Below are 16,890 nucleotides of genomic sequence, written 5' to 3'. Positions count from 1 at the left end.
TCAATTAAGGTGAAGGCATAGAGGAAGTGGTTTTCTCAAAATTAAGATTGACATACTGGATGATATTTAAAAAAATAAAATAAAACCACATTATTTAAATGGCAAAGTGCATATCAGATAAATGTGACGTTTGTAGTGTTCCTGAAAATGTTGAGCATGTCATTATGTGGTGTTGTAAATATAATTCAGAGAGGAACATCTTACGTGATAAGATATGAACTCGAACGTGGATGGAATTTGGAAGGGATTTTAGGGATGAGTGAGAAAATGAGGGAATGCTGCAGGGCTCTTTCATTTTTTAAAAAATACAGGATTTGATTGTAAAATATAGTTGTTGTTTTATTTTATGTTATTTAATAAAATAAAAAAAATAAAAATAGTTTATGTTTGTTTTGTTTTGGATTCATGTTTGGATACCAGCACTATAAATAAAACTGCACTTGGGTTCAAACATCATCGTCTTTGTCTGCTACTCTTGCCCCTGCCTGCCTCAAACGTTACACAGTGAGATGCTCCAAACATGTCCGCCTGAGGCACATAAACAGGTAACACACTGTTGTCTTGTGTCAAGCGTGAGGAAGGGAAATGTTTTGGACTCTGCTGACTTGCATTGTATGTAAAAAAAACAACAAAAAAAAACACCTCATGAACATCTCCATCAAAAGAGTTTTGTGTTCTGCATAAGAAAAAGAAAAAAAAGTTGTATATGTTTGAGACGGCATAAGGGTTAGTAAATGATGAGAGAATTAGCATTTTTGGATTAACTTTTACATTGCAGCATGAATGTCTTGCACACTTAAATTGTCTGGTTTTATGTGCAGTTGCTTTTGTTATTAGGTTTGTAGGGTTAGGGTTGGAGTTTTGTTATGTTCATCTTTTTATTTGAAAACTATGTTTTTGTTGATCATCATCATGGCTGGGATTTGTACACCGATTTTGTATACAGTGTTGATGTCTGTGCATCTGTGATCAGTTGTATTGATTGATGTTGTCACACACGGCAGAGAAAACATCTGCTCAGCATCATTATTGCATCTCACTATTCTTACTACATTTACTACAGATGCTTACAGATACAGTTAACAGTGCATCATATTTTACAGTGTACCACGGCAATTATATACTCAGTGTGTGATGTACTGGCATTTCACTAGTGATTGTGTGTGTTAGTTTACAAAAATGCACATCAGCATGATGAGGAAATATATTATTATTATATATATTATTATTAAATTTTGTTTACGCTGTCTCTCCTTTTCCTGTGACACACCAAATCTCATGATCTTTATCAATAGCCTGTACTGGGATGTTTTGAGACCATAATGAGTGTGTGATGTTTTGGTGCATGTCACTGAACACTTTACTGTAGTCACATGTACGGTATAATTGGCCACTCTCTGGAAATAAACTTTTGAAAATTACCTTAAAGTGTTTCCCTGATCCTGTACACTTGCACATTTTGTGTAGTATGATGTAGTGTAAGATCAAGGTTTGTGGTTTGTCATCTGAGGCCAAAGCTTGTTTTGACGAGAATATGATTGTGAGTGAAATGTTTGGGTTTGACATGGAAGTTGTTGTACAAATTAGTGTTTCGTTTTGAGATTGTGCTCAGAGTTTGGAGGAAATAGCAGATTGTTTCATAAATGTTTGTCTTGGTAAATGAGAACAACTAAGCTGAAGCTGATGTTCTTCATTTTTAACATGTAGTTGAATGTGTTTAAAAAACAAATAATGCTAAATAATTTTAAAGAAAATTGTTTATATATTTTATTAATTGATATCAGTAAGAATTGCATATTGCTACAATACATCTGCCTACAGACTACTTCACACTCAACATTTTAAAGGTGCAGTATGTAAGATTCAGAAACCCTTGTTATTAATGACACACTCCAGTGCTGGAACAGGGTTAAAACAAAGTGTCAAAAAATACCAGCGTCAGTGTGTATGGAAGGCCAAATGTGTCACAATTTGACATAAAAAAAAGAAAAGAATTAGCTCTGTCTCCCTCTGTGGCTCATGCTGGGAAATGTGCATTTATTTTAGCCTCTGCACCCACGGCCAAGTGTCTTGGGCCATACGTACTCTATGCAGTGTACAATATCACAGTGTCACAAGCATCACATGTTGTTACCCCATTGAACGTGTTGGGACCGTTTTAGTGGTCCAATCAGTTTTTGTCTCGTAAAACCGCCCTGCTTTTGGCATTGGCATAGTTTAAGAGGGTTGGTTATTTGCATGCCCTGTCGGTCAATCCATCGGGTTTGAATTTCACGGCAGGGAAATGTCGAAGGTTTGGAATTTTTAACAAAGATTGCCTCTACACCGTTCACCTCGCAGGTTATTACCTTGCAGTCCATCTCTCCTTCCCCATTTAAACTGGCAATGTTGAAGTGAACTATGAAAGGGAACATCTCAGTTACGTATGTCAGTAACCCTGTTTCCCTGAGTAGAGAACAAGACTCTGTGTAGCCGGCCATACTCACTAGATGCTGCATAGGCTTGCGCTGAGTGATGACACTTGAACAAGCGCATATAAGCAACCCACGGTTTAGGAACATTGGCGTGATTGTATAAGGGCTTCTGACCACGTGTCCACTTGCGTGTTTCCATTGCGTCAGCGATGCAGTGTCTAGTTCCCTACTTATGGAACCAGGGTTACATTGGCCTACACTTCACAGCAATGCATTTTCCAATCCCTCTGTCCAAGTTAGACTTATTATAAGGCCGGTTCTGAGTTCTAAGGTCTATAAACATGCATCAGACGGATACTTTTGGAGCATCTCACTTTGGTTGCATTTCTTCAAGTTTTTGTGTAGCGTTTTTATGTTGCTGTGTCAAGTTAAACAGAGTTTGAAACTTAATGAAACAGATCATAAGACCACAGCATTTGGAGTTGTGTTTCATCCAGCTGTGTTAGAATGCAAGAACACTTCCTCATCTTATATTGTCTGCTGTCAGAAAGTATGATTTGTTGCCTTTTCAGCTGCACGTTGCCTGTTCAAGTGGAGCAGTCTGGGACATGATTAATTGTGCTATTTTTTTAATGTGTTAACTGTTGATACAATTAATCTCACTGAGTTAACACATTAAATAGACAGCCCTAATATAAAATCAGCATGGCTGGGATTACCTGCTGCCTCATGCCTACAGACGAATCACAGTTGTACTGATAGATTGACGTACAGCACTCTTGCTTGTGTGATATTGCTTTATTATGTATATGTATATACAATATATATCAGACATGTTCACAAGTCCCTGAGGTCCAAGTCCAAGTCAAGTCTTATAGTTAAATATAAGTTCTTTATCTGCAACTGGTCAGTTTAATAAACCCTGAATAAGGCTAATTAAATTTGAAATATTAAAACTGACTGCTTTGAGGGATTGCCTTGTTTATTAATTTAAACTTGTCTAATAAAGTACATAAGATTTTACTTTAATCATGGATTTTATTTTTATTCAGGAAACAATCAGTAAACTATCAATTTTTTTTTATTTTTTATTTTTATTTATTTTGTATTTATTTTATTTGATTTATTTGAAACATATTTCACACAGAAGGAATACTAGCTTTGTCCATAAATCTTTAGGGCTTTAAAGCCCTTTATTCTATTTTGCTTTTGCCCTTTTGAAAATGTACCATAGTTTTAATAGTTTAAACAGTGGTATTTATTTGTAACCTGACCGTGGTAACCTCAGGTAAAACCAAGCATGGATCGTCACTATCATGGTAAAATCTAACATGAGTTCTATAAAACAAACTTTGCCATTTTTGTACAGAAAAAAACAGTATCCTAAACACATTTAAAACAAAAAATAAACACAAATAAAATTATAAACTGCCATAGTTGAAACAAACATTAATTATATTCCCTCACTTCCCTAATGAAGCCTATTATAAATTTAATAGAGCAATAGTGGTAATATAATATTTATTATGAATATATGTCTGCCTAAAATACTACAGTCAATACAGTTAGTGTTACTATAGTAAATTCATTATAAAGGTGGTGATGTGTGAAAAGTCTGCTAATTTATGTCTGTGCATGTTAAGGTGTTTTCTCAGCATCAGTGCTGTATTGTCGGGCCGTTTAATGTTTGCTCACCGAGTGGTTTGCACCAGAGGATTCTGTGCCGAATTCAAATGTTTCCGTGACTCACGCTGGTGTACAGTATACATATATACAGTATGTTTAAACATACTGTAAAACTTACTGCTAGAAGGACACAAACAGGTCCCAGAAAACTCCAGATAAATCCTTTCTCCAATTTAATCCAGCATCAGTTAATGGGGAAATACTCAAAATATAAATATCCACAGATTACATAAAAAGGCACTAAAAGTATAGCACAAGTTTTAAATTAAATACAAAAATACAAGCTTACTTTTCACTGCCATAACCCTCAGGAACCAGTCCAACAGACACGCCCACCACAACCAGAGCAATCACATATCCAATCACGATGATGAATCTGCTGCTAAGCACCTCCCTCTGTTTGGAGCTGATCTGTGATAGGTTCTTCACACAGATGAAAAGCAGCACAGCTTCAGTGAACATCCACACAAAGGAGGAGAAAAAGAAGAAGTGCAGAACACCTGATATCACTGCACACAACACCTGGAGACAGTGAAAGACAGAAAGAGATTATATTTATTATAATTCTATAATGAACAATATATTTCAAGTGGAGTCGTCAATAATTTTCACCTGGTTAGGGCGTATGTCCTTCAGGAATTTTTGTGTGAGCATGAACAGAAGGTGAGCCAACAGCAGACTCAAGCAGAGGTTGATTCGAGCCAAATTGTTCACTCCAGCATTCCACCGACAAAAAGCAAAAGTCAACAGGGCCAAACTGAGGTACACCAGCCCCACGATCACAGCCACCAAATTCAGTATTTCCATCAGTGGATCATCCTGAGAAAATATCATGTCACATCAAACGGGAAACTCTGCATCATTTTCTGCTCCAGATCAAAACTCATTTCAGTGTTTGTACCATTATTAATACTATTAGGAATCAGTATATTCTGAATATCTCCAACAGTTGGAAAACGTCATGGTTACCTGTGTAACCTCCGTTCCCTGATGGAGGGAACGAGACGTTGTGTCGATGTAGTGACACTAGGGGTCACTCTTGGGAGCCCGAGACACCTCTGGTCTTTGATAAAAGGCCAATGAAAATTGGCAAGTGGTATTTGCATGCCACTCCCCCGGACATACGGGTATAAAAGGAGCTGGTATGCAACCACTCATTCAGATTTTATGCTGAGGAGCCAATATAAGGTCCGGCCATTTCAGCAGGTAGTTCAGCGTTGTGGCAGGAGGGACACAACGTCTCGTTTCCTCCATCAGGGAACGGAGGTTACACAAGTAACCATGACATTCCCTATCTGTCACTCACTCGACGTTGTGTCGATGTAGTGACACTAGGGGTCCCTATACGAAATGCCACAATTGGCTGAACTGTGTTATGGGAACAGGCGGTGTGTAGTGGGCAGACTACTGTGTGCCTCATAGCCAGCACACCAGGTCGACACGTAACCTCCCCCAACATATTTATGAGTGTTGAACGGCCCTTTTTGGGGACAAGTCGACTACCCAAAAGATAGAGACAGGCTTAACCCAGTCGTGGCCTCTTTTCCCCTTCTTTTTTTCTTTTTTGAATTCTGCTACCAGGACAACCTGCTCCTTGTCTGTGCAAACAGGCTCACTGGGGGAAAAGCATATTTGCGCATGCCAGGGGGCCAGTTGTGTGCCAGCACGTCTATGCCGAGGGGGGCCTCGGTCAGGGCGTACCAGAGCGGGCATTGGGGAGGATTCTTGGGAGGCGAACAGTTGCACCTGTGCCTGTTGTATCGACTCCAAATAAGCTGGACAACCTGAGGGTGGAGTCTCCACTCTCCTCTGAGGGTAACCTGTCGTGACAGTGCACCCGCTGTAGTGTTGAGGTTGCCCGGGATGTGAGTGGCTTGCAGCGACTTGAAGTGCTGCTGACTCCAGAGGAGGAGACAGTTGTGACACACAACGAGAGTGCAGACCGCCTTGGCGGTTGACATATGCTACCGTTGTCGTGTTGTCTGTCTGAACTAACACGTGCTTGCCCTGGATCAATGGCCGAAACCTCTGCAGGGCGAGCAGAATTGTCAACAACTCGAGGCAGTTGATGTGCCAATGCAGTCGCAGACCCGTCCAGAGGCCGGTGGCTGCGTGCCCGTTGCAAACAGTGCCCCAGCCCATTTTGGAGGCGTCTGTCGTGACCACGACGCGCCTGGAGACCGGCGTGATGACCATGTGACATGTCCCGTGGCACCATGCCCATCTCGGGACTCGAGTCTGGAGCCAGTGCTGAAGCGGCCTCATATGCATCAACCCGAGCGGGGTGGCCACCGCCGAGGATACCATATGCCCCAGGAGCCTCTGAAAAAGTTTCAGTGGAACCGCTGTTTTCTGTTTGAACGCCTTCAAACAGGCCAGCATCGACTGGGCGCGCTCGTTCGTAATGCGCACCGTCAAGGAGACTGAGTCCAACTCCAAACCGAGAAAAGAGATGCTCTGAACTGGGAGGAGCTTGCTCTTTTCCCAGTTGACCCAAAGCCCTAGTTGGCTGAGGTGTGAGAGCACCAGGTCCCTGTGTGCGCACAACATGTCTCGAGAATGAGCTAGGATTAGCCAGTCGTCGAGATAGTTGAGAATGCGAATGCCCACCTCCCTTAACGGGGCAAGGGCAGTCTCTGCGACCTTCGTAAAGACGCGAGGAGACAGGGACAGGCCGAAAGGCAGGACTTTGTACTGATGCACCTGACTCTCGGACGCAAACCACAGGAAGGGTCTGTGTCGAGGAAGGATCGAGACGTGGAAGTACGCATCCTTCAGGTCTACCGCCGAGAACCAGTCTTGATGCCGGACGCTCGCCAGAATGCATTTTTGCATCAGCATCTTGAACAGGAGTCTATGTAAAGCCCGGTTCAGAACTCACAGGTCCAAGATTGGCCACAACCCACCGCCTTTTTTCGGTACGATGAAGTAGGGGCTGAAAAACCCCTTCTTCATCTCGGCTGGAGGGACAGGTTCTATCGCGCCCTTAGGTAGGAGGGTAGCGATCTCCACGCAAGGTAGCAGTGTTTTCGTTCTTCACCAAGGTGAAGTGGACACCGCTGAACCTGGGCGGACGCTCGGCGAAGTGAATCGTGCAGCCGAATCGGATGGTCCGGACCAGCCCTCGCGATGGATTGGAAAGTGCAAGCCATGCATCCAAGTTCCGTGCAAGGGAGACCAAAGGGACAACGTCATCGGACTTTGGTGGGGCCTCATGGCGGGGCGGAGCTCGAGGTGCCACACCACGTCATGGCCGTGCTGAGTCTAAGGACATCGAAGCACTTACCTGGCTCAAGGGCGCTTTGAAGCCTTTCACAGGTTCTGGGTGGCTGTGAGACGGGTGGCGTCTGCTTCCTGCGGTGGGCTCCACGCCAGGGCCGGGCCAAAGGGGCGGGCTGCGGCGGAGCCGGTGCAGTCACCGCAGGGGGATGCCCTTGGTGATAAGTGGACAGGGTGCGGGATCTTGAGCCATGCCGGGGCAGGATAGTTTTCGTTCTTCACCAAGGTGAAGTGGACACCGCTGAACCTGGGCGGACGTCCGGCGAAGTGAATCGCGCAGCCGAGTCGGATGGTCCGGACCAGCCCTCGCGATGGATTGGAAAGCGCAAACCATGCGTCCAAGTTCCGCGCAAGGGAGACCAAAGGGACAACGTCATCGGACGTACCGGCTGGTGGGGCCTCATGGCGGGGCGGAGCTCGAGGTGCCACACCACGTCGTGGCCGTGCTGAGTCTAAGGACATCGAAGCACTTACCTGGCTCCTTGTGACCACCCCTGGAACAGCCTGGGACAGGGGAGGAAGAGGCCTGTCCTCGTGACCCATGGAGACTGTCACATCGGGGGTGGATTTGTGCCACAGCTGGGCGCTCAGGGGCGGGAGACCGCCGCTGGAGCGCCAAACCTGCCAAATAGAGTGGTGGACGGTGGTCGTGATGACGGCCGTGCACACCGGATACGTGACCCAGGGAACAAGGAAACCGCTCTTGCTGAGCTCTTGAGTACTGCAGCCACTTGGGCATGCAGCGCAATTAAATGCAAAAGGTAACAAAAAGATGGAGAGATCTGCTTACCAGCTCCAGAGCAGCGGGTTTCGTTGTTCCTGGGTCGCCCGTCTCAAGGGCACTTTGAAGCCTTTCACGGGTTCTGGGTGGCCGTGAGATGGGTGGCGTCTGCTTCCTGCGGTGGGCTCCACGCCGGGGCTGGGCCAAAGGGGTGGGCTGCGGCAGAGCCGGTGCAGTCACCGCAGGGGGACGCCCTTGGCGATGAGCAGACGGGGTGCGGGATCTTGAGCCGTGCTAGGGCAGGATATGCCGGCTAGCATCTGTTTACTGCTCCACCATCAAAAACTGCTGGGCAAAGTCCTCCAGGTGAGGAGCGCCACCTGCGCGCCAGATGACTCTGCGGGCATAGGTGCACCGATATAATCTACCGGGGGATTGCCGAATAGCCCTTGGCCGCCCCACCATCGAGGGTAGTGTGGGCGGGGAAGCTGAAAAAATTGGGACCGGGCAGTAAAAAGTGCCTCCCGCAACCTTGTCAGCTCTTCATACACTTCCGGAAAGAAAGGAACGGGGGGCGGGGCGTGGCTTTGAGTGGCGCCGCGAGCCCAGGAACCAATCACCAAGCAACGAAGGTTCAGGGAAGAGTATTGAGTTCCACTTTAGCCGACGCTTGCGGCTGCCCCGGAAAGCATGTCGTCATCTCCGCATCAGCCTGTGACTGGCAATCATCCCCGAAGGGAGGAGCCCAGCTGAGGCTTCTGACTGGACGAGCCCGCTCTCCGATGCTGCGCTTGAGAGCTCATCACTTTCACGGGCTCTGAATAAGAGGTCAAACTCGCCATGAGATGAGCTGGTGGACTCATCCGGAAGCCCGATCGGGGCAGACGAGCGTGCTGGGGAATGGGAGGTCCGCAGGGGATACCCGGCGGATGCGGTCCCATTGGGGTCCCCAAATCGCCCCCAGTGCTAGCTGCGCTGGCCTCATACCCGTGGGTAAAAGGACCGAGGCGGGGAGCCTCTGGGGTGGCTTGCTTTCTTACAAAGGCGAGTCGCGACCGCAATGTTGCCATGGACATATCCTCGCAATGAGAACATGACCATCCATGAATGCTGTCTCCACATGAGCAGTGCCAAGACACGAAAGACAGTGATCGTGACCGTCAGAAGGCGAGAGATAACGAGCGCAACCAGGAATAACACACAATCGGAAAAGAATCTTTAGAAAGACGCGTCTTTAAAAAGACGTTCCGTGTGTGCCGCTCTTTTAGAGAAATATACTCTTTTAGAGAAATATACTCTTTTAGAGAAATATACTCTTTTATTTCTGCCGAAGCGCCCAGGGGCATTCTCTGCAGTGCACCAGTGCAGAGGGGGAAGAGGCTGCTGAAATGCGCCATTAGATCCAGCAGAGGTGAATGAACAGTAGTATTCAGCTCAATGAGCATGACTGTTTGGCTCCAAAGAGAAAATCTGAATGAGTGGTTGCATACCAGCTCCTTTTATACCCGTATGTCTGGGGGAGTGGCATGCAAATACCACACGCCAATTTTCATTGGCCTTTTATCAAAGACCAGAGGTGTCTCGGGCTCCCAAGAGTGACCCCTAGTGTCACTACATCAGCACAACGTCGAGTGAGTGACAGATAGGGAACAACAGTGTTTAGTTCATTACAAAAATCCAAATGTTGTTTTCAAGAAACACATGTTGGGGAAAAGATTTACAACTGTAAAAATAGTGATTATAGTGATTAAGCAACAGCAACAATGCACAAGATGAAAAATTAAAATGAGACTCTTACCTGACATGAGTTCACATACAGTGATCCACACCAAACAGGACTGACTGTCATGTAAATATTTATGTCAACAGTGTTTATAGAGCAGTTATCTGATCATCAGTCTGATAGGAAAAAAATATCCACAAATTCTATTTTTCCATCTTCCTCATATGTAAATTTGGATTCAAATTCATACACAAATTCACACCAAAAAAAGTCACACAACAAACACATCTCCAGTGCTCACATTTTACTGACATAAATAAAATGTAGTTGTTTAATATTACTATTTAAGTGACTAATTAGCTGAAATGAATTAAATCCATATAAAATCACTGATTTAAAGATGTGAATGAGAATTTTAACATTCGGATTTATCTGAGCATGCAATAGTTGAATGTGTTTAAGAAATCAATAATGCTAAATAATTTTTAAGGAAATATTATATATATTTAATTGATAAATATCACACTAATATTCTTACATAATAGAAGTAATTCAAGGAAAAGCAAACATCAAATACAACAGGGTCTTAAACATCATGGCCCTCCACCAAGAAAAAAAAAAAAACATATTTGCAATTCAATAAAGAAATAATATATATAAAACACATGAAAACTTCACATAGCACAACAAACAAATGTGTCGCGAGAACACTCATTTAAACAGATGAAGCACTTAGTCAGAAAAACAAAATTATTTTGCTGAAAAGTTTTTTCTTCTCCAGCAGTGTAAGTTGGCCCTGGATCTGTGATCTGAATGTTAGCTGTTGCTGCAGGACAGTCCAAAGGGGCATTAATAATTGGTGGTTCCATCCCGGTGCTGGAGCTGTTGCTTGTGTCAGTGTTCGTGCTGGGGTGTGCTCAGTTGTCCAGACCGGGTTTGGGACATTTTGATTTGGAACATTTAAAAAATCTAAAATTCACTTTTGCGCTATTATCAAATTTTGGACTCTTTCTAAGTTAGTGTTTTCTTAGCTATAGTTCACCTCGTGTTCAGTTTGTTACATTTACATCCTGTGAGAACAGGGGTTGTTGCAGCACCCTCAGCACCCCCACTTCCCGCGTCCTTTACTGAAACACCACTAAATGGAGCCATACTAGCCTGTGTGTTTGTGAATGAGCTAGTGAGTTGTCAGGTCTCCAGAGGTTGCGCTAGAAAAATATTTATTTGTCACTGATGGACTGAGTTGTAAAATTTCCGTCATGGTCTACTTTTATCCGGTTTCCTAAGTACTAGGGCATTTAGGGGTATATCATCATTTTTAAAGGTGTACACATGACAGTAGATATACTATAGATTTTTTACTTACGAAGCAAGTGTGTTGAAACCAAGGAGTCCTAGGGTGAAAGTTCTACTTGTCAATCAACCACTGTGCTAAAACAATATATTTTATCTTTGCTAGTCCTGTGCGGTTTTAACCGTTCGATCAGAAAATTTGAAAAGTGCATACAGTACATACATGCACAAGTTCACAGAAGTTTTTCCGTGTGGCTAATATAAAAATAAAGTGACACAGATGAGAAGCACACACATCTGTAGCTCAGTTAACACAGTTACTCCATTAAAAGAACTCATAATTCTGCTCTTAATGTTATACTATTATTATATTACCAATGAATATAACTAATGAATATAACTAATATATATATATATATATATATATATATATATATATATATATATATATATATATATATATACAGTTGTGCTCAAAAGTTTGCATACCCTGGCAGAAATTGTCTTTTATTTAAGGATAGTGATCATATGAAGCCATTTATTATCACATAGTTGTTTGGCTCCTTTTTAAATCATAATGATAACAGAAATCACCCAAATGGCCCTGATCAAAATTTTACATACCCTTGAATGTTTGGCCTTGTTACAGACACACAAGGTGACACACACAGGTTTAAATGGCAACTAAAGGTTAATTTCCCACACCTGTGGCTTTTTAAATTGCAATTAGTGTCTGTGTATAAATAGTCAATGAGTTTGTTAGCTCTCATGTGGATGCATTGAGCAGGCTAGATACTGAGCCATGGGGAGCAGAAAAGAACTGTCAAAAGACCTGCGTAACAAGGTAATGGAACTTTATAAAGATGGAAAAGGATATAAAAAGATATCCAAAGCCTTGAAAATGCCAGTCAATACTGTTCAATCACTTATTAAAAAGTGGAAAAATCGGGGATCTCTTGATACAAAGCCAAGGTCAGGTAGACCAAGAAAGATTTCAGCCACAACTGCCAGAAGAATTGTTTGGGAAACAAAGAAAAACCCACAGGTAACCTCAGGAGAAATACAGGCTGCTCTGGAAAAAGACGGTGTGGTTGTTTCAAGGAGCACAATACGATGATACTTGAACAAAAATGAGCTGCATGGTCGAGCTGCCAGAAATAAGCCTTTACTCTGCCAATGCCACAAAAAAGCCTGGTTACAATATGCCTGACAACACCTTGACACACCTCACAGCTTCTGGCACACTGCAATTTGGAGTGACGAGACCAAAATAGAGCTTTATGGTCACAACCATAAGCGCTATGTTTGGAGAGGGGTCAACAAGGCCTATAGTGAAAAGAATACCATCCCCACTGTGAAGCATGGTGGTGGCTCACTGAAGTTTTGGGGGTGTGTGAGCTCTAAAGGCACAGGGAATCTTGTGAAAATTGATGGCAAGATGAATGCAGCATATTATCAGAAAATACTGGCAGACAATTTGCATTCTTCTGCACTAAAGCTGCGCATGGGTCGCTCTTGGACTTTCCAGCTCGACAATGACCCTAAGCACAAGGCCAAGTTGACCCTCCAGCGGTTACAGCGGAGTGAACTATTGTGGTATGTATGAACTATAATTCTATAATGAACAATAAATTTCAACTGGAGTCATCAATAATTTTCACTTGGTTAGGGCGTATTTCCTTCAGAAACTCTTGTGTGAGCAAGAACAGAAGGTGAGCCAACAGCAGACTCAAGCAGAGGTTGAGTCGAACCACATTGTTCACTCCAGGATTCCACCGACAAAAAGCAAAAGTCAACAGGGCCAAACTGAGGAACACCAGCCCCACGATCACAGCCACCAAATTCAGTATTTTCATCAGTGGATCATCCTGAGAAAATATCATGTCACATCAAACAGGAAACCCGGCATCATTTTCTGCTCCAGATCAAAACTCATTTCGATGTTTGTACCATTGTGAATACTATTAAGAATCAGTTTATGCAGAATATCTCCAACAGTTGGAAAACCCCAAATCTCATTCAATGCAACCAACAAACAATGACAAGATGGTCCACTGGAAGACGTTAGTTTATATGCGAGCACAGACGCTCTTATCCAAATCAACTCTCTGTACACTTACTAGAGGAACAATTCATCTGGAACAAACTGAAGTTACCTGCCTTTCTCAAGAGCTCAAAAGTGATGGTTAATAATAGTTAAAAATTACCAAACTTGAGCATGTAGCCACCACACCACCACATGTAAAAATGTAACTTGTCTGACCTGTTCTCTTACCTCTGGTGGGCTGCTGGTTTGCATGATGAGAGCGAATGATGACAGATGATCACAGGAACACACAATGTGGCTGCTGTTGGTCTTTACAACAGAACAACCATCTACAATCCACTCACTGATATTCCAGTAAACACAGGACAGACTGCCTCCAGAGACAAATTGCTTTAAATAAAGAACAAACAACAAGAACATTCAGTGTCAGTGTTCAGTGTCATTCATCACAACTTAAATTAGACAAAGACTTGAACAAAATGGGACAAACATTTTACTGTTTACACAATCAGGTCAACTTCAGTGTCTCATTAGCACATCAATGATTTCTGAACATCTGATATAAAGGTAACTCACTCTGATGTGTTTCAGGGTGAAGTTGACTGTTTTTGTGAGTTTTGTGTAGTTGGTTTTGGGAAGAGTAGCTGAGATCACAGTGGACATCATGGTTTAAATTGAGTCATCTGATGTGTTGAAGAAGTCAGGTCTCAGTACGTTCTCCATTGTGGTGTAGCTCATGAAAGCCACAGCAGCTGATTCTGGGTTACAGAGACAGAAAGAGAAAAATGGCATACAATAAACTGTAAAGAAGTAAATGTGGTTTAATAGTGTTCCTTTTTCTTCAATTTTGCAATCGTTGACACTCACATTTGTCTGTAATTACTAGTGGTGTATCTCAGATAGTTTTGATTAAATTACACCAACATTTTAACATACATGTTTCTTGGTTGTTCTGGGCAATTCCAATGAGATCGATGTCCACAGAAGCATTTGTTGTGTCCAGCTGAGGGATTTTATGTAAAGTGACATTTGGTCCAACCATGAAGACTTGTGCCTCTAATTTAGAAAAAACAAATAAATAAATAAAAAATAATTATATGCTATTTTCTTTGTAATTATTTTGTTTTAGAATATTTCGTTCTTTCTTTTTCAGGGTGATTCTGTAACTTCGGGCTCTTATGACCTCAGTTTATAAGTGTAGTGGGATAGACCGCTGTCTTCCTTTATTCCCATAGTTTTATCATTTGTGGTATGTGGTGCATAATGGTGGCCATCTCTTTTATACACAATATTTTAACTGTAATGAGACCAACATCATACAGTTTGTACAAGAACAGTTCTGTATGTTTTATTGTATCACGCCCCCTTAGTATTAGGTGGTTTTGGAAGCCAATCAGCATGTGTTCATGGGGTATATTAGAGTGGCTACATGCCACCTAGACACGCATCACAGTCTAATGACCACCCCCTTTCCAGTATCGGATGCTTCCCCTCCAAAGTATGTGTTGTTGCTGTTAGATGTTATGCTAACCGGCAAGCTCAGGCACACGGGGCTAATGTTAGTTTCATTCTGTGTGCTAGCGATTGTTCATGTGAGACTCGTATAGAGCATCGCTGGCCGATTGCCTTCCTCCTGTCTGGACCCATTGTGATCATCTTGAGTTCAGAAACCTCATTATTGTTCCTGTTGGGAATATTTTTTGTTATTTAAGATGATCATAGCAGGGTGATTTGTCATCAGCCTCTCTCTTCCCTGCTCTTCACACTTTTAGATTTTGCTTTGTGTGGGTTAAGACCTTTTGTTTGAGTTTGTTATCTCTGTGCCCTCTTAATGGTGGCCATAGTGTTGTCTTTTTATCTGATTGGGTTAATATTTTGCTGGCGTAGTCACCTTTCTTACAGGTATTCCCTTAAAAAATATAGAGATTGGCCTTAGCATACCCTCCCATCATTTACCCACTCTCATGATGTTCCAAACCCATGTGACTTTCTGGATTTTGTGTAACCCGAAAGATGTTTCTGTCTGACATGGCTGTGATATAACAAGTGATATGCTACTCTAATGCGGTCAACAAACCTGGAACATCTTCACAGAAATTATACTGAATTAACCAACAAATTTAGTCGTGTGCCAATGAAAAAGTCAACTTGGCCACCATATTAATATTTAGTATCTGGGATATTGGTTACCTTGAGAATTATATGATTTCTGTTAGAAAACTAAAGAAAAAATAATAATAAACAAAACACATACAGTATCTGCAGGAAGATTGTATTCATACTGAGTGTCAAGAGTCCTTCATGTGATCTTGTACTGGAAGAGCGGGTAAGAATTATTCTGACTTGGCACAGATCTTGTGCATGTCTAGTGTCAGGGAGTCTTAATTATTTGCATTTTAACAGTTCTATTTATGTATTTCATTTTTAAACAGAATTTGCAAAGCGCAGTATATAGTTTTGTTACTGTTTAACAGTGAAAGGACCACTTCAAATTTGCATAGATGGTAAAAAAGATGCCATGTTTTCCTGCTTACCACATATTACTGCACAATAATATTCTTCTTTTATTGGTATATCCTGCGAGGCCATGCCTGACATGAATCATTCATTACTTTTGCCAGATCAGAACAAGTGTTATAACTTTGCCACTTACAGCACCAAAAACAATGATGGGGAAATTGACTAAAAATAATAATGTTGTTTAATTTTACACGCTTTCTGCATTGTTTTAGCACCCGATTCACAAAAGGAATTAGAAAGGAATCTGGCAATGGTGTGAAGTGTGAACACACCCAAAAATGTTCAATGCTGAATGCAATTTGTACAGAACTAGTCCCTATCTTGAGGGTCTGTTCTGATTGGTAGGTTTTGGAGGATGCATCAGACCACAGGGTTTACTTTACTAGGACTGTGCAACATCATTCCATTTCTGCAATCAAGGTATATGTACTATAATGGCTCTTTAAATGCAGATGTGTTCGACTACACTGTGTGTGGATATCTGGCTTGGTTTTAACGCTCTTTTCCATCATTTGCCCATGATTTAATGAATTACTGCTGACATGATTAATGGAAAACATAAATGAAAATCTATTTTTAATGAAGTTCCATTTCTACCAGGAAGACTTGCAGACTTGAGTAAAGTTTAAAATTACATTTATTTGATGAATATGAAACAGGAATGTAATGTTTCTCTTTGACATAAGCCCCGTCTGGCGGTCCGAAGAAGTTTTACTCGGAACCGTGAGATCATGCCAGAGATAGGAGGCAGGGGCGAGGAGCCTGCCCCCATGCAGGACAGGACTCAACTGGTGGCAGTGGGGTGGTAGAGGTTGCCGTGTTGGCACACTGAAACAGCAATGTGATAGAGTGTAAGCAGACTTATAAAGCGATGGCTGACACATGATTGGCTTGGAGTTACCTAGCTAATGGTGCGATGATGTACAGCTGCGAGTCTTCCCGCTAGAACTACGCTTCGCTTACATTTACCGCCTGCTATCCATGCCGATAACAGTACAACCCCTAATTGTCCTGGGAAGAATGATGCTGAGTTTTGTAAATAAGGCAATCTATAATAAGAAAAAAATGGATGTCTTATTCTTTGAATAAGAATTTTCAAACATATAGGAAATTAGATATTGTTGCTTGAATGGCAGTAAGCAAACTGTGCCTTCTGTGAATCCTAAAAACGTACAGCATTTGAAGACAAGACAGGTCTATCAGTGAA

The 16,890-nt window shown here is 42.4% G+C and overlaps 1 pseudogene; it reads right to left on the bottom strand.

Moving 5' to 3' along the window:
* Positions 1–453: 453 nt before the first annotated feature.
* On the bottom strand, positions 454–16,666 carry LOC127444806 (adhesion G protein-coupled receptor E3-like; annotated as a pseudogene).
* Positions 16,667–16,890: the final 224 nt, after the last annotated feature.

This window comes from Myxocyprinus asiaticus, chromosome 8, assembly GCF_019703515.2.
Source record: "Myxocyprinus asiaticus isolate MX2 ecotype Aquarium Trade chromosome 8, UBuf_Myxa_2, whole genome shotgun sequence".
Taxonomy (NCBI): domain Eukaryota; kingdom Metazoa; phylum Chordata; class Actinopteri; order Cypriniformes; family Catostomidae; genus Myxocyprinus; species Myxocyprinus asiaticus.
This window is presented reverse-complemented; position numbering and strand designations above follow the sequence as displayed.